A 19,598-nucleotide genomic window follows, 5' to 3' on the forward strand; every position below is an offset into this window, starting at 1 on the left:
CAGTACAGCAGTAAAGAGTGATTGAAGTTTATCAGAGCACAAGTCACATGACTTGGGGCAGCTGGGAAATTGACAATATGTCTAGTCCCATGTCAGATTTCAAAATTGAATATAAAAAAATCTTTTTGCTCTTTTGAGAAATGGTTTTCAGTGCATAATTCTGCTGGAGCAGCACTATTAACTGATGCATTTTGAAAAAAAAATTTTTCCCCGTGACAGTATCCCTTTAAGCAGTATTCAGTTGCATGAACTTAAATCAAATGTGAAAAACTGTCTGTGCAAAAATTTGGGTAGCCTTGAAATTTTGCTAATTTGAATGCATATAACTGCTTAATACTGACTACTGGCAACACCAAATTGGTTGGATTAGTTTGTTAAGCCTTGAACTTCATAGGCAGATGTGTCCAATTGTGAGAAAAGGTATTTTAGGTGGCCAATTGCAGGTTGTGCTTCCATTTGACTCTCCTCTGTAGGAGGGTAGGGTAGCCTTGAAATTTTGCTAATTTGAATGCATATAACTGCTTAATACGGACTACTGGCAACACCAAATTGGTTGGATTAGTTTGTTAAGCCTTGAACTTCATAGGCAGATGTGTCCGATCGTGAGAAAAAAGGTATTTTAGGTGGCCAATTGCAGGTTGTGCTTCTGTTTGACTCTCCTCTGTAGAGTGACAGCATGGGAACCTCAAAGCAACTCTCAAAAGATCTGAAAACAAAGATTGTTCAGTATCATGGTTTAGGGGAAGGCTACAAAAAGCTATCTCAGAGGTTTAAACTGTCAATTTCAACTGTAAGGAATGTAATCAGGAAATGGAAGGCCACAGGCACAGTTGCTATAAAACCCAGGTCTAGCCAGGCCAAAATAAATACAGGAGCGGCATATGCAAAGGATTTTGAGAATGGTTACAGAAAACCCAAAAATCACCTCCAAAGAGCTGCAAGAACATCTTGCAGCAGATGGTGTATCTGTAAATCATTCTACAATTCAGCCCAATTTGCACAAAGAACATCTGTATGGCAGGGTGATGAGAAAGAAGCCCTTTCTGCACTCACACCACAAACAGAGTCCCTTGTTGTATGCAAAAGCTCATTTAGAAAAGCCACAGTCATTTTAGAACAAAGTGCTTTGGACTGATGAGACAAAAATTTAGTTATTTGGTCATAACAAAAAGAGCTTTGCATGCTGGAAGAAGAACACCGCATTCCAAGAAAAACACCTGCTACCTAATGTCAAATTCGTTGGAGGTTCAATCATGCTGTGGGACTGTGTGGCTAGTTCAGGGACTGGGGCCCTTGTTAAAGTTGAGGGTTGGATGAATTCAACCCAATATCAACAAATTCTTCAGGATAATGTTCAAGCATCAGTCACAAAGTTGAAGTTACGCAGGGGTTGGATATTTCAACAAGACAATGACCCTAAACACACTTCGAAATCTACAAAGGCATTTGTGCAGAGGGAATATTCTGGAATAGGCGTCACAGTCCCCAAACTTGAATATCATGGAAAATCTATGGGATGATTTGAATCAGGCTGTCTATGCTCGGCAGCCATCAAATTTAACTGAACTGGAGAGATATTGTATGGACGAATGGTCAAAAATACCGCCATCCAGAATCTAGACACACATCAAAGGCTATAGGCTATTTGTAGAATTCCTCTGGGTTCCACCTAGGGAAAAGGCTGAAAGCTGGGTGTACCTTTATTGCTGCTGTGTATGTTCTCTTCCCTGTGGGGATTGATACTGACTAAAGGTACTGTGATGTCTATCCGCTGTTCTGTATGATCCTGTTTTTTTTGCTATTATGTACACTCTATTATTGTTCAATAAATATGTTCATTGGTTAAGTTATAAGAACCAATGGCGCCCAATTCTTGCACCCTGCATATAGTTACAGTTACACTTCACCCTGCCTCCACATCGTTTGCGAGGGCTTACTTACTAAGATTCAAGGTCTCATCTGGAGCACAGTATTGGGAGTGGAGCCTATAGAAAGAGAATGGTGCACTCATTTTACTATAGCGCTACATATATTAAAAGGAAGTTTCTACTTTGAAATCTCAGCCAATGAAGGGGTTCCCAAACTTTTTCATATGACTGTATATCTATCAATGGGTGAAACTTAGAGTTCACCATTAAATAAATATGACTATAAAGGCAGATTTATCAAGGGTAGAATTGAAAATTCAAATTTTTGATTATTTTTTTTTTGTCAAAACTGTCAAATTCAAAAAAGTATTTGAATTTGATTTTCAAGATTTATCATACTCTGCCCCTTAACTCAAATTCCACTATTTGCCACCTAAAACCTGCCGAATTGCTGTTTAAGTCAATGTAAGAGGTCCAGGGATCAATTTGGAGCTGTTTGCAGCCTTCCTGACATTCAAATTCGATTTGAGTTTTCAGGTCAATTTAATTCATCCGAGTTTAAAATTAGATTTTACTGATTGGTACGATTTTGTATTTAAGGGAGTTTAGGGGAGTTTTCAAAAACTCACATGAATTCGAAATTCTACCTTTGATAGCTCCACTGTCTGAAAGATTGGAAATAAAGAAAGAAAAGAGAAGCTGTCTGACCAAAGTCAGTAGGTAATATATATATGATATACCGGTAATATCTAATATATATAAAATTACAAAGCAAGATAGAGGGTGCATTCCAAGGTTAATTAAACATATAAGTAATAGATAATATATACAGGTATGGGACCTGTTATCCAGAATGCTCAGGACCTGGGGTTGTCTGGATAACGGATCTTTCTGTAATTTGGGTCTTCATGCCTTAAGTCTACTAGAAATTAATTTAAACATTAAATAAACCCAATAGGCTGGTTTTGCTTCCAATAAGGATTCATTATATCTTAGTTGGGATCAAGTACAAGCTACTGTTTTATTATTACAGAGAAAAAGGAAATAATTTTTAAAAATTTGGATTATTTGGATAAAATAGAGTCTACGAGAGCCATTCCGTAATTCGAAGCATTCTGGATATCGGGTTTCCGGATAAGGGATCCTATACCTGTACAAAGAAAAGAAGGAATGTATGCACAGTCCTTGGTTTACTGTTTTAAAAATAATTATCTTCAAAAATCATAATTTTCATACGGTAATAATTGTCTTTAAGTTACAAATTTCTGAACATAAATTGGGCAAACCACCATAACAATTAAAGGCAAACCCCATATGACTTGTGCGGTGAATTTATACGTTTCGCCGCAAGCAAATTAATTTGCAAAACTGCAGTGCTAATTCGATGGCAAAAAATCCGATGCAAAAAAAAAAATTGTCACGCATCAAGATTGGTATGTGCATAAAAATTGCCATGCAGCAAAATTATTTGGACGCCCATTGACTTCAATGCGTTTCACAAATTTTTGTGAAATCCACAAAACGGCACAGATTCGCCCATCACTAAATATGACGGCTCTAATTATTTATTGTTGGTTTTATTTTCATCTGCTGGCACCTCAATGATTTACTTTTTTAGTGAAAGGTGTCTACCAGACAAAGCATTGATCTTAAAGATTGATCCTTCCCTTCTGTATCTTTTATTGGGTAAGATCTCAGATTGATGGATGAATCTGACCTGTTTTGCTTTTGTCGAAAATCCGCAAAAACAGTGAAAAATTTGGCAAATGCATTGAAGTCTTTATATTTATAGATAGATGAAAGAGGGAGAAGATGTGACCTGGAGCTCAGCTGACTAAATGTAAAGAGTAATTGAAGTTCTTTTGCTAACCCTAACCAGCACAGTAACCTATTGTAAACAACCAGCAATTAGCTTTGATCAACGTGCAGGAAGAATGATGAGTGTAAATCTCAGTCAGTAAAACTCAGATTTAATATGTTAGTAAATTCTTATGATCCATAATTTTTTGGGGAAATGTATCTATATGATTGGTGGCCAAGCAGTTAACAGGCTCACTCACCATTATGTTTGAACTTCTGCCTAATGCCCGAATCATGACCTCCACTGCCCAGTTATGCTCTGTCATTAGCGAAAGTGACCGATGATCTTCTACTATGGGATGTATTAGGCTTCAAAAAGTATTTTAACATAATACTGTTTATTTCTGCTTCTCTTCCTGTATTCTCCTGCGATGGAACACATGAAAGATCCCTTGCAAGAGAACACAGGTAAAGTCATTCATATATAAGAGGCCTTACATTTGCATTCAGTTTTTATAGTGTGTGTGCGTTCATGTTAATTTTACATGCATGCATTCCTTTGCTTGTCCAATTAAACCAGTTAGTCACAGTTCAAATAGTCTAATCTAAATCACCTGTTAAATGAAGATGTGGCACTGTCATTCATTACCTACTTTTACAAGAAATATGTTACAGTATATACAGTGCATTATTAAATTATAATTGTGCCTTTGTGTTTTAGTTTGCTATTAGCACATTTGTTAAACACGTTAATATTTTGTTATATAATTAATATTGTGGAATTAGTAACAATGTGAGAAGAGATTGCAGTTCATGAAGCAATTCTAGCAGTAACCAAAATATGTACTTTATATTTTACTCTGTACAAACTACAAACAATACCCTCCTACTGTTTTTTGAAAGGTAAATAAATGGTTTAACCCGTGCCTATAAATAGGCTATATCACATGCACCAAAACATGTGTTTGCAATAAAATGTTATAAACATAGAACACCTGTGCATACATTGTACATAATGTATTAAATTAAATAATTACCTTAAAGATTTAGAATACCAAGAGTTTTATCTATCTGATAAAATGACTCATTATTCCATGTATGGCTGATGGCACCTACAAGCAGCAGATGGATTGGGAAAGCAAAAATATTAAAAAACAGAGGATTTCAGTAATATCATTAGTGAGTCTTGGCTTTTCATACTTAATGGCATTGTCATGTGTCCCCCTATTTCTATTTTTAGTGCAAATCTGTAATCAAAATGTTCTAGTTATCTGGATTAACAACAAAAAATCCCCATGCTGTGGAAATCAACTCAGAACATCATGACAATGTAAACTGAGCCTTGTGTATCAAAGAGACTTGTGGGAGATACTGATATTAAAGATTTGTAATCTGGGCAGACATCAGTCTCTTGGGAATACGAGATAACATTTTTTAGGCTCTGTAACTACATTTTCATGCAGAAAAATGTACCCAAACTCTGCTGAAGAAGTTGGCTAGGCATTTGATACAACCAGTCTGCCTCCATATTCTTCCTTACAAATACATGGGTAAGTACATTAATGTTCTTCCATGATGTGTGTATGTCAATGCTAAAATGTGTAATTATGACTTCACTTTGTAAAAATATATGATTTTATCATATTTTTATTAGCCATAAATGGTCAGCTTTTTTGGAGTTTTGTCTAAACACATTGTTATTCACAAATTGGCAAACTTTCAACTGTTTTACTACTCATTCACATATGGTCAGTTTTTGCATACTTCTTTGATCAGCCACTAACCTGATCAATCAATTATCAATTTAGCCACTGATAGATTGCCCAGACACACTAATCTGCTTCCCCAAGTCTTCTACAAATCCTATACATGAACAAAGGGAGGGAATCAGTTGGCCAGATGCTTGCTTTTGCCAAATCTACTGTGGTGGGAATGCACCAACTTGTTCAACAAAAACACTGTAGGGTAACCTCATCATCACATAGTTCTGAAAAAAATGTATGCATTATAAATCATTCCATATGAAGTCGGCTTTGCATTCATACTAAACATAAAATAAAACAAGTTAGCAAAATCATGTTGAACTGTTAATAATATATGCCATTTTCCGCAAGAAAAGTAAAAAAATATAGATAAATTGTGGGGATATACAATAGCTTATGATAACAAATGCTGTTCCCACTAATGAATAAGACATTCTAATGTGTTTTACTAAAATCAATAGAAGTTGCATAATTGCTAGTTAGTGCTTTAGCTATGCTGATTGGATTAAAGAAAAAGACACCGAGACACAGCATAATGGTAGTTCTAGACTGTATTACTACTTACTGATTCATCTGTTCTCCTAGCTTTGTGTTCCATTCTTGTCTTCTTTTGTAAACTAAAACTTGTTCCACTTCTTCTATGTCAGGGCGTGTTTGGAGAATTACAATGGACTGATAATCAATAAAGCTTTTTGATTATGGAAACAGAATGCATTAATCACTTTATTTATTGAAGTGTTAGCTAAAATTACATTATTCTGATGAAACTGAGTCTGTTTGATACAGATAACTTCAGAGAATAAACCCCCCTCCCCCTACTATACTAGGGATACTAGGCTCTCTATGTAGTTATTTGTTAAAATACATAAACCAAATAAATGATCTGTTAGCAAATACTGCATCTACTCAGCTCATTATGGATTCCCAAACTGATGCATATTACAACATAGATATCATGTGAATCCATATCCTTCAAAAAGCACAGGAATTTGGTCAAATTCAGAACCAAATCTGGATTTGGTGGATTCCTATACATTTGCACACTAAAGCCATTTCCGTAATTGCTGTGTCAGAAATTACATAATTCAGATTCTTATTGATGCCAAAAATACAGAAACACGACTTGCACATGATTTATCCTTGTGCACTATAGTTTTGCAAATGTTCAGTGTTTGAACAGTGCATATTGATTCACATATTGTTTTGAAAATGTTTTTTCCGAACACTTAAATAACGCACTGCTGTGCCCATCTTTCCTCTTTTTGTTTATCACAGTGAGATGCACATTGCTTACAAATTTTTGCAAATGGCTTCAAAATTAGATGGTTGTATGCATGAATCCTAATGCATGGTCTTTGCGTGACTATAGTGTTGACGGTAATTTTGTGAATATATTTGCAATTTGCGGCATAAATCAGTGTACGCATAAATATTCATCATTTGGGATTATGCCATAATTAAAAGGCCCTTAAGGAAATTCACAGCACCAATATAAATGTGCAATTATGTTTGTATATTAAATATACCAATCTTATCCAGCTTTATAAATAATAAACATGCACAGGGCAACTATGTTCAATGTGCAAATCATTCTGCACTGTGCAATGTTTAAAAAGCACAATGCTTTTGCTTAAACCTTCTTTCTCAACTGCATTTGAAAAATGGGGCATAACCCACATTTATTTCTGCAGTGTCATTTACTAAACCTTTATGTAATATTGTCAAATAAATATAGCTCTTAAATAACAAGGTCAGGCAGGGCAGCCATCAGGGCGGGACAGGGGGAGAGATGTAGGGGGGCCCCCCATCTTTCTGAGAGCTGCTGACTTAGGGAAGGTATGGACGTTTAAGGGGCCCTGGCCACCAATTTTCTTATAATGTGGGGGTGGGGGCCCTGGCCACCAATTTTGGCTACCAATTTTTTTTCTCATGTGGGGTCCTAGCCACCAATATTTTTTAATGGGGGGGGGCCCTGGCCACAAATGATTTTTTATGGGGGGGCCTGACCACCAATATCTTTTTATTTTTTATTAACATATGGGAACCCTAGCCACCAATATTTTTTTTGTTTTTTTACTGTGTGGTGGGGGGCAGACCTGTGGGGTGAGCGGACCTGTAGGTGGGGCTTGCGGTGGGCGCAGCCCAGGGGGCCCAGGAAATGTTGTTGTATGGGGCCCTGTGATTTCTGATGGCGGTCCTGAGTTCAGGCAAGCTTATTTACACCAAGCATGATTCTAAAGCATGAGATGAAACTGGCAGCTTGTTTCCATCAGACCATGGATTAATATTTCCACTATTGAACCATTTAATTGAATTAACTCACTTTTGCCATGTGATGCAACATATAAATATCCATAGCACAGGAAACTCAACTTAAAGCACCCTTGAGTAAATATCCCTAGTTTTCCTTATTAAGGATCATGCTGCATTTTCATGCATTAAATTAATCTTTACAGAAAAAAGCATCATTTGATACTAAACTACCATCCCTTGTATTTTTTTGGCTTAGATGCTGTGGATATGCTGGGAGTTGCAGCATTAACGTCTGTAGTAGTCAGAGCTTGGCCAACGACAAGCTCTAGCACCCTAGGCAAATATGTAATGCTGTACATGCCACCACCTACTGACTACCATACTAGCTGTAAGGCATAATCAGTGGCATACCCAGACTAACGTACACAGGAATAGACAGGAGAGACAAGGAGTAGTTACTAAAACTTCATTTATTGTCACCCCCTTTTCCAAAATGATTATGCAATAGACCAGTTCCTTCCACTAGGTCAGGGGTCCCCCAGCCCTGGGACAGTGCTTGGCTGCAGGCTTAGCTGAACGGGGCTGCTGAACCAGGCCGGCTCTTCAAAGCTTCCCAGTGTAAATCGTCTTGCGTATGACAAGCCCGTGGCATCTGTATGATGTGGGTGCGGTGTGTCCAAACACCCCCAAATATCCATTCCCAAATAATCAAGTTTGCCAATGTACCCCATTTTTCAACCCATATACATTAGCCTTTATATATGCAACAATAGTTGCATATACGTTCTGCTAATGAGTAATAATTTACTATATTTGTAAAGCATATTATTTGAAATACAGGTATGGTATCAGAAACTAGGCTGATCTGATAGGGAACAAAAGCCTTTCTTTGCGTCTGTGAATGCAGGGCTGTGATTGGCTATCCCCTCCTACTGCGCCGCTGGAAGGGACCATTAGTACATGCCTACCCCTCATCTGAAACATGAGAACAAACCCAATAAGCTATTGAGTTTATTTAATTTTTAGATCATTTTAGCAGAAAGGTACAGAATGATCCTTATCCAGAAAATCTCAGCTCCCAATCATTCATTATAATCCTATAATCCTATACCTGTATCCAGTGGTAAAACAGAAGAGACCTAATATTCTCACACCATCACTACACACTGCAGAAGGTACATATTAAGCGAGGAAGCACTAAGCTCTGCATGCAGCCAAATCATTTACCTTTCTTTTTCTTGGTGGCAGTTGCAGCCCTGCCACATTTTGCACCCAGAGCTAAGGTAGGCACATAACCAAATGGCAAGACTGTCCAAGACCAGTGTTTAAGATCTTTTGATTTTTGTTCCTTGAGCGTTCAGATTTCTTTATTTCGTGATGTTGCTGTCCTTGTGTATGAAAATACTTCTGGATAGGTAAGTATTGTGGCAGTTTTCACTCATATAATGCATACATGCATTGCAGACAAAAAAAATAAATGTTTTTAGTAGCAAAGTGACAATTTATTGTATATCTAAGGAAAATCAGGTATTATTAACCTTTCAGGCAATGAACTTACTCAAGTTAAAGTCAGGCAGTGAAAAGTAAAGTCTAATGCTGTCCTAAAAATAGAAATTAATGTTTATACAAAAAAATCATGCAAGATACTACGGTGACCTAAAGTTTCATAACCATTCACAGTAAAAAAGAGAACTGCAACAATTACATTTATTTGTGAGCTGGAACTTATATTAGATTGCAAAAAAATCTAGGGTGGGCTGGTGTTGTTTTAGGGTTGCATAGTAATGCAAAGAAAGAAATTTGGCAACCACTCTTTATGCCACTCGTTAGGATAAAACAATGGCTTTATTTTAGCGGTTTAATACCATCAACATCCTGACGCGTTTTGTATTCAAAATACATAATCATAGGCAATCCTGGATATTCAGGACATTGGATGGTTTTAAACTGCTAAAATAAAGTCTTTTATCCTAACAAGTGTCATAAGGAGTGCTTGCCAAATATCTTTCTTCGATTGCATTTCACCTCCAGCTACGAGTTCAGGGCGATGCACCCAGGCCACTTATCTAATTTGGTGAGTGTTTTTCCTTTCAAGATTTATGCATTGTCAAAGTGACTGCAAACCCAAAAGTATGGGACCTGAGGTGTATACACGAAGGGGCACATTTACAAAGCTCGAGTGAAGGATTCGAATTAAAAAAACTTCGAATTTCGAAGTGTTTTTTTGGCTACTTCGACCATCGAATGGGCTACTTCGACCTTCGACTACTACTTCGACTTCGAATCGAACGATTCGAACTAAAAATCGTTCGACTATTCGACCATTCGATAATCGAAGTACTGTCTCTTTAAGAAAAACTTCGACCCCCTAGTTCGGCAGCTAAAAGCTACCGAACTCAATGTTAGCCTATGGGGAAGGTCCCCATAGGCTTGCCTGCGGTTTTTTGATCGAAGGATATTCCTTCGATCGTTGGATTAAAATCCTTCGAATCGTTCGATTCGAAGGATTTAATCGTTCGATCGAACGAATAATCCTTCGATCGTTCGATCGCAGGATTTGCGCTAAATCGTTCGACTTCGATATTCGAAGTCGAACGATTTTAGTTCCTGGTCGAATATCGAGGGTTAATTAACCCTCGATATTCGACCCTTAGTAAATCTGCCCCCCAGTGTCTAGGGTGAGTGTCTTATATTTTAGGAAGTCATCTCTGCCTCATTAATATTCTTATTCTTGTGTTTATAAGTTGCAACTTAGCATTTGCTAGTGGTAGTGATACAGTTCTATGAATATAGTTTATGAACTAAGCTGCATCTATTGATACGTTTTGCATTGTAATGCATAGAATACACAGTACAGGTATGGGGCCTGTTATCCAGAATGCTCTGGACCTGGGATTTTCTGGATAATGGTTCTTTACATGATTTTCTAGTAGACTAAAGGTATGAAGATCCAAATTATGGAAACATTTAATAAATCCAATTGGCTGGTTCTGCCTAAAATACGGATTAATTGTATCTTACTTTGGATCATGTACAAGGTACTGTTTTATTGTTCTGGAGAAAAAGTTGTTTTTTTTAAATTTGATTATTTGGACAAAATGGGGTCTATGGGAGATGGCCTTTCTGTAATTCTGAGCTTTCTGGATGATGGGTTTTCTGGATAACAGATCCCATACCTGTATTACCTTTAAAGGGGTTGTTCACCTTGAGTTGGAGTATGATGTAGACAGTGATATTCTCAAATAATTTGCAATTGGTTTTCATTTTTTATTATGTGTATTTTTTGAGTTATTTGACTTTTTGTTCAGCAGCTCTCCAGTTTGCAATTTCAGCAATCTGGTTGCTAGAGTCCAAGTTACCCTAGCAACCATGCATTGATTTAAGCAAGAGACTGGAATATGAATAGGGGAGGACCTCATGACTATTAAAAAGTGGCAACAACAATAAATATGTAATCGTAGAGAGCATTTGCTTTTTAGATCGAGTCAGTGAACCCCATTTGAAAGCTGTAAAAAAGAAGGCAAATAATCAAAACTATAAAAAATAAATATTGATGACCGATTTAAAAGTTGCTTAGAATTGGTTAATCTATAAAATTTTAACTGTTAACTTAAAGGTGAACAACCCATTTAATTCAGTTAATAAAAACACTGTATGGGAATTACAGCACAGCATCTGAGAAAACTTCTCAATTGATTCAGTAATCTCTAACAATATTTGATGAGCTCAAAATAACTGTTAAGCAATAAAGGTAACAGATTAACTGCCTATAATTTGGGAATAATGTTATTTATATTACTGGGGTGTGTATATTGGAGATAAAGTGGCACTTTATGGCACTTTTACTAGGGATGCACCGAATCCACTATTTTGGATTCGGCCAAACCCCTCATCCTTCGTGATAGATTCGACTGAATACCAAATCAAATCCTAATTTGCATATGGGGTGGGAAGGGGAAACATTTTTTACTTGTTTTGTTACAAAAAGTCACATATCGTTGCAGTGCTCCTTAGTTATACAGCATACAGAAAAGGCTGATTTTTGTGCAAAGACTGCTTTGGTAAAAGTCAGGGATACACCAAATCCGAATCCTGCTGAAAAAGGCCGAACCTCAAACCGAATCCTGGATTCGGTGCACCCCTAACTTTTACCAAAGTAGTCATTGCACAAAAATCATCCATTTCTGTAAGCTGTATAACTAAGGATCACTCTAACGATACATTTGTATGTGCTTGGAGAGCTTACTATCTACAGAAAAAAAGTTTATATGCACATAATGTTTCAGACAACACTGGGATTGCCACATCAATATATTTGCTCCATAATGTTTTCCCTATATTTTAACACTATTCATCACCTTTGTCATAGAACAATATGTGAATATTGCATCCAGAGCTCCCCGTCTAAACAAAATGCACTCAAAACAATGCAGAGAGGTAAGAATCTTCTCTTTTTCTCCTACAAACTGTGATATAGAGACCAAGGGTTGAAACTGCACAAGGGCAAGGTTCACTGGAGAAAATGGATACTGAAGCAGGTGAAAAAATGTGAAATCATACAAATTAATTGGCAGGACTTTAGACTTAACATTCATAATGGGAGTGGCAGTGAAAGCATAAATGAACATTTAATGGGCAAGGATTTGATCCCTGCTCCAGTACTTACATCCTGACATAAGAATATTGCATTGTTATGCAATAATACAGTAGGTGCAACATTTGCTGAATGTGTGGCTTTAGATCTTATACCTGGAGCAAAGTTTCCACCTCTTCGTATCCCCATTTGACACAGTTGAATCACAATGTACATTGCTGTAGGGACCCATAAGTGTAATGGCCCTTATGGCTTCATTCTCTGCCAGTGCCTCCTTTCCCCATTGCTGGGTTAAACCCCATGTAACATATTATACATTATTTGCATACCCATTCTATTGGTTCTATGTAGTGACCACTTCCTGCAGTTCTGTAACAAAGTGGTTTGCAGGGTGGGACATTTCCTCTTTGGCCTGCAGGCTGCAGCAGTTGACCTGGGCAGTCGTTCCACTGAGTCTAGAGTCAACAAGGCCCCAACAAGGGGACAACCCCTTTAGTGAAGTCAGGGTACAGGGACCCCGTGAACGAGGTGAAGACAGTGTATAGGATAGCTCTTTTCATAGCACTTTTTAGTGAGTCGGAGAGGCTCAGTGTCAGACTGGCCCAACGGGACACTGGGAAAAAACCCGATGGGCCCTGACCCTCGTGAGCTCTCGCTGGGCCAGACCCCACTCTCCTGATGCTCTGGGGTTTTTTTTTTTTAAAAAGTATTTTCAGTGGCGCGCTGTGCCATGTGCGCATGTGCACTGAGTGGTGCTGTGTGCGCATGTGCGCTGAGGGGTGCCGTGTGCGCATGCGTGCCTTCGTGCACGATGTGTCACAGGAGGGGGAGGGGGGGCCCTGGTCAGCAGTCCTGGTGGGCCCCAGGCCCCCCAGTCCGACCCTGGAGAGGCTTAGCTAGTAAGAGCAGCTCAAGCTCCAACAAGGATAGAAGCTCTACCCCAGGCTCTGCTTTACCTGTAGTGAAGGGTCCACAGTACTGACAAGGGATTCAGGCTATATTCTAACCCTGTTCCACATCTGCTGTATGGGATCTGGGCCACGAGGTACTGAAACCCTGGAAGATGATCATATCAACTTTCTTTGCTATTCCTAATGTGGATGTCTTTCCATGCTGTGTCTGCTACACATTTAAATGTACCTGGCATGTACTTTGATCCACCTCAGTTGTATTATAACCTCTTGGTGCTTTGTACTTGAATTAAGCCTGTTCTATTTGATTGCAAAGAACCCCTGGTGTCCAACATCTGTTATTTTACATCTTTGGCAGTAGTGAGTTGTAGTTCAACAACATCCACACGTGTTATTTCCATTTTGCGAAAGCCCATCCTGGTGAAGATGCTCATGTACTAGCCCATGCTCTATCACACTAGTTGGTATTTGTCTAAATCAGCCAAATAGGTGCTACATTGCAATACTGACAGCAGAAAAAATATATATATATTTCAACAGAGGACAATTTTCCTATTCTGTGTATAATGTATATCTTGCCCACAGTACATTGATGTCAGTATCACCACAGATGGGTTTGCACACTAATTAGTACATTAATACAGTTAGTACCAAACAAAACATACAGTGTTCTCTTCCCTTTAGTTGGTCATAAATAAGACAGTGGTAGCCTAATTGTGCTGTTTGAAATATGGTCCAGAAGACTGTCAATTACATTGTTAAGCATGGTCCTACCTCTAAATCAGTCACACTTTGAATGACCTACTTGTCACTGTGGCCCTAGCCTGAATATTTTGGTATGCGCTGTTCAACATCTCTCCACTTTGGCATATAAACATGCTTTCTGGTGGCTTCAGAGACAAAATAGAAGATGAATAGGATACGGTCTGAAAGATACAAAAAGGAAATCAAAAATTGGATTATTTGATTATAATGGGAGACAGCCTTTCTGTAATTCGGAGCTTTCTGGATAACGGGTTTCCGGATAATGGATCCTATACCTGTAATACAATTTGACCTCCTTAGTTGGTCTGTATTTTTGTTGGCACTTACTCTAGGATCTGGGGTTTCCAGATAACAGATATTTCCATATTTTGGATCTTTATAACGTAACTAGAAAATCATGTGAACATTAAATAAATCCAATAGGCTGATTTTGCTTCCATTAAGGATTAATTATATCTTAGTTTGGATCAAGTAGATGGTACTGTTTTATTACAGAGAAAAAGGAAATCATTTTTAAATATTTGCATTTGGTTAAAATTAGGGATGTAGCGAACGGCGGAAAAAATGTTCGCGAACATATTCGCGAACTTGCGTCAAAAATGCGAACGGTTCGCGAACGTCGCGAACCCCATAGACTTCAATGGGAAGGCGAATTTTAAAAGCTAGAAAAGACATTTCTGGCCAGAAAAATGATTTTAAAGTTGTTTAAAGGGTGCAACGACCTGGACAGTGGCATGCCAGAGGGGGATCAAGGGCAAAAATGTATCTGAAAAATACATTGTTGACACAGCGCTGCGTTTTGTGCTGTAAAGGGCAGAAATCACACTACGTCACTCAGGTGATGTTTCTGGACACGGAATGTGAAAAAGCTCACACAGCTAGGTGGCACTTGGTTAAAGACTGGGCAAACAATGCCTGCAAGGGCAACGTATACAGTAGTGGATACGGAATATATTATTGCTGCTGTAAAAACATCACTCAGGTGATGTTTACGGACACGGAATTATTATTGTTATTTAGACAGAATGTGAAAAAGCTCACACAGCTAGGTGGCACTTGCATACCTCCCAACTGTCCCTCTTTTGACCACTCAACCCCCTGTCCCTCTTTTGTACTGGAAAGTCCCTCTTTTCTCTGCACTGAACAGCCAGAAAAAAAACAGTTTCTAACTTAATTAGCTTTTGGCAGAGAGCTCAGAACAGCTAACAGGTGCAAATAAGATACTTTGTAACAATTTTGACTCTGGTTGGTGCTGGTGGTGGTGAACTACTAGGAGGAGCAGCACACCAGTCCCTCTTTTCTCTGAACTGAACAGCCAGAAAAAAAACAGTTTCTAACTTAATTAGCTTTTGGCAGAGAGCTCAGAACAGCTAACAGGTGCAAATAAGATACTTTGTAACAATTTTGACTGGTTGGTGCTGGTAGTGGTGAACTACTAGGAGGAGCAGCACACCAGTCCCACTCCCCAACACAGCTAGACTAATAGCACTGGGCTCTTACAGTAGCAAAGTAAAAAAAACAAAAAAGAAAATAAAAGCAGTCCTTAGAAGGACTATTGGGTTACAGGCAGCAGTCAGCAGATGAGAGATCAGAAGCAGTGCCCACAGCAGCTACATACAGAGCACTGCAGTAGAAGGTAGATTACTAGCCAGCAAAGCTACCTAACCTAAAATGTCCCTCAAATCCCTGCAGAGTTCTGTCCCTACAATACAGAGCAGTATCAAGTAGATTACTAGCCAGCAAAGTTACTATCAACTGTCCCTCAAATCACTCAACAGCTCTCTCCCTACACTAGCTCTTCCAAGCACACACAGGCAGAATGAAAAAACGCTGCAGGGCTTCAGTTTATATATGGAAGGGGAGTGGTCCAGGGGGTGTGGGGGTGGTCCAGGAGGGAGAGCTTCCTGATTGGCTGCCATGTATCTGCTGGTCTGGGGTGAGAGGTCAAAAATAAGCGCCAGCTAAGGCGAACCCAAATTGGCACACGTCGCGCGACGTTCGCGAACATTCGGTGGACGCGAACAGTCGATGTTCGCGCGATTTAGTTCGCGGGCGAACAGTCCGCGACATCCCTAGTTAAAATTGAGTCTACTGTAGATGCCTATTCTGTAATTCAGAGCTTTCTAGACAATGGGTTTCTGGATAACAAATCCCATACCTATACTGTTTTATTGATACAGAGAAAGAGGAAACCCTTTTAAAAAATTTGGATTAGTTGATTATAATGGAGTCTATGGGCGAATGTCTTTCCGTAATTCTGAGCTTTCTGGATAACGGGACAATGTAAGAAATGCTAAAATCAAAAGCTAAGTAGTCTGGATAATGGGCTTTCAGTTAACAAATCTTCAATTCTGGTCTATATTGGATAGAAAAATATTTTAGCTTTTTTATTATTGAAAGAGAAAATTATAATGAAAAAAAGAGTGAAAAATGAATGAGGGCCATTTGTAAAGTTAATTAGATTATAGAGTATAACAAGGGCAAAAAAAGGTGAATTCATCATATACAGTTATATGCTTGCTTAGCTTTTTAGTTCCTGAACTGTGGGGCTGCCCCCCCCCCAGGGGGGGCCAAAGAAAAGTAGCAGGAGTGGGTCAGTATGAAGGCCAGTAAGGGGGAGATGTAAACAAATTGCCTATTTGCTCTCCTAGATATTCCTGAAAGCCCAACTTGGAGGTCAATTGGGGTAAGATTTGGAAAAAAGTATATTTGCTTTCCTAGATATTCCTGGAACTAGTGAGTTAAGGTGGGCCCTGATTAATGGATGGACCTTTAGGGCAATGGCACATTGGACATTATCACCTAGGAGATTGGCTGGAAAAACTTCTGGATTCCCAGTTTTATATTTATTAAGCCTGTCCCTTATAATTATGCAGGCAAGCTTATCACCCTACCAAGGGATCAACAAAGTGATTTTGGGAATATATGGAAAGTGCTTATGTTACTAAAAATACAGAAAGCAAAATGTCCCAAACTTTCTCTGTTTGCAATTGCCGTATAAACTTATTGTACATTTAACTTCGACTTGAATCGTGTATAGCTAAACAAGACAAGGGGTCCTTTTACCAATAATCAAATTGGGCTTTTTTCCACGAATCAAGAAAACTGTGAGGTTTTCCTGTTTTTCTAAAAGGCTCTACAAATTAGAGATTTATCAAGTGATAAAAAAAACCACAAAAGCCTTTCATACCAAACTACACCAAGTAAAGCTGTCAAGGTGCTATAGAAGTATGGGAGGTTCCTATTGGAGCATTTTTAAATCAATCAGAATGTTAGAGGTTTTATGATTTTTTTTCGCTTTGAATTGTCCAAAAAACTTTTTTTTAGAGCTTTTTGTGGTATTCTGATTTTTTTTTAAAATCGTTCAGTGCATTTTTTCATTTATTCTTTTTTTTTTTGTAAATTCTTTCTTTATTGCAATTTTAAACAAAAAAGGGGGAAAGTAGGGAAGGGTACAGAAAGCAAGAGGGGAGGGAAGTGGGGGAAGTTGAGTACATCAATATTGGCATGTAGATAATACAAAAGTGATGCAAATAAAGAATACAGACACGTACATCAACCTTATGACAAGGCAAGGGGAAGGGAAGTAATGAGTCACATATGAAGCACTCTAGAGGTAATTAAAGGAATTATTCAAGAGAGTAATCCAGAAAATTCACATCTTAGGTACAACCTGCATATTGATATAAGAATCCCAGTTCGCCCAGACCTTTCTAAATGAGCCAAAGGAACCTTGACGCATTGCTCTAATTTCCTCAAATTTCCTAATCTCTTCCATAGAAGATTTCCACTCGGCCCAGGACGGAGATTGAGTGTTTTTCCATTTCCTAGGGATAAGCGCCTTTGCCGCTTGGATCATAAACAAAGTTAGACAATTGCGAATCACCTGGTGAGTCGACGTATCATAGTGGAGGGTTATTAGGGGGGCTAGTTTTATATTTCCCTGTAAGGGTGTTATTTGTTGAATACTATCCAGAATTGCCTTCCAAAAACTTTTAATCTTGCAACATTCAAACCATATATGCATAGTAGTCCCTGTCTGCCTGTTACATCGCCAACACTTATCGGAGACACTTGGAAACATTCTATGAAGTTTTGTAGGTGTGTAGTACCAACGTGTAATAAGTTTATAATTGGTTTCCTGCGTTTTGGTAGCTACAGAGCTTTTATGCAAAGATTTGTAAATTTGGGACCACGTTTCCTCCGTGATCTCAAGATCCAACTCTTCACACCACTTTTTCTCAGTAGCATCACCCGAATCTAATACATTTAAAATACATCCTTTATAAAACCTCGAGATTGGTTTCTTAATCTTTTCAGGTCTTTGCATCAGTTTCTCCCACCAAGTTAGCTGATTATCACAAGAGTCTGTCACAATTGAGGCTATATAATTGCGCAATTGTTGATAGCACCAGAAATCTCTAGGATGAACCTGTCTAGATTCTTGTATGGAGCATAAGTCTAGGATAGTTGTACCTTTCATGAAGTCCGCTAAAACCGATGGTCTATCATCTGTATAGGCCCAATGGGCAAACGCCTGTCTATCTATGCTAGGGGGGAAATCCAAGTTACCTGAAAGCGGCGTAACAGAAGGGCTACAGGTGGACAGATTCAATATAGTCAAGTTTTCTTTCCACACTCTCAGTGAGGCCCCTATTAATGGGTGTCTCGTTAATTGTTTAGGAATGTTTTGTGTTACAGCCCAAATTGTATTACACAGGGGAACCACTGAGAAACACTGTTCCGTATTCACCCAAAACTTTTTCTGACTGTCTTTCAGGCTCCATTGGAGGATTCGATTCAAATGGGTCGCTATATAATAAAGGTAAGTGTCTGGTACCGCTAGGCCACCCTGTTGTTTTGTCAAAATCAGTTTACTATACTTCAATCTCGGTTTCTTTCCTTTCCAGATAAACCTGTTGATAATTGTTTTTACCTTACAGAAAAAGCTCTTGGGTAAATAAATGGGAAGCATTTGTAAGTGGTACAAAATTTTTGAGGAAATCATCATTTTGATTATTTGAATCCTACCGGACCAGGATATCTGCATCTTGGTCCAATTCAGAATTGTCTTTTCAAGGTCTTCCAAAAGGGGTATATAGTTGTATTTGTACACTTGCGTCAAGTCATGTGGTATGTTTACCCCTAGATAGCTGATCATATTCTCAGACCATTTAAAGGGGAAATTCTTTTTCAACTGTCTCTGGACATCTAAAGATAGGCCAATGCTCATAGCTTGCGACTTGCTGGCGTTAATCTTAAAGTTGGAAGCAATACCAAACTTGTTAAAACGATTCATAAGGTTTGGTAGGGTGACATGGGGATTCGTCAGTATTAACAGAAGGTCATCCGCAAAGGCGACTGATTTATGTTCCTGCCGATTAAGTGTCAGCCCAGATATGTCTACATTTAGCCTAATATGCGACAGGAGGACCTCCATTACAAGGATAAATAAAATCGGGGACAAGGGGCACCCTTGTCTGGTACCATTGTCAATATGTACGGTCGGAGATAAAAGACCATTAACCCGTATGCGAGCCGTTGGAGTTTGATAAAGTGCCATGATCTTGTCGATCAATAAATCTCCCAACCCAAAGCCGGATAATGTCAAGCGGAGGAAATCCCAGGACACCCTGTCAAATGC

This window comes from Xenopus laevis, chromosome 5S (assembly GCF_017654675.1).
Source record: "Xenopus laevis strain J_2021 chromosome 5S, Xenopus_laevis_v10.1, whole genome shotgun sequence".
Lineage (NCBI taxonomy): Eukaryota > Metazoa > Chordata > Amphibia > Anura > Pipidae > Xenopus > Xenopus laevis.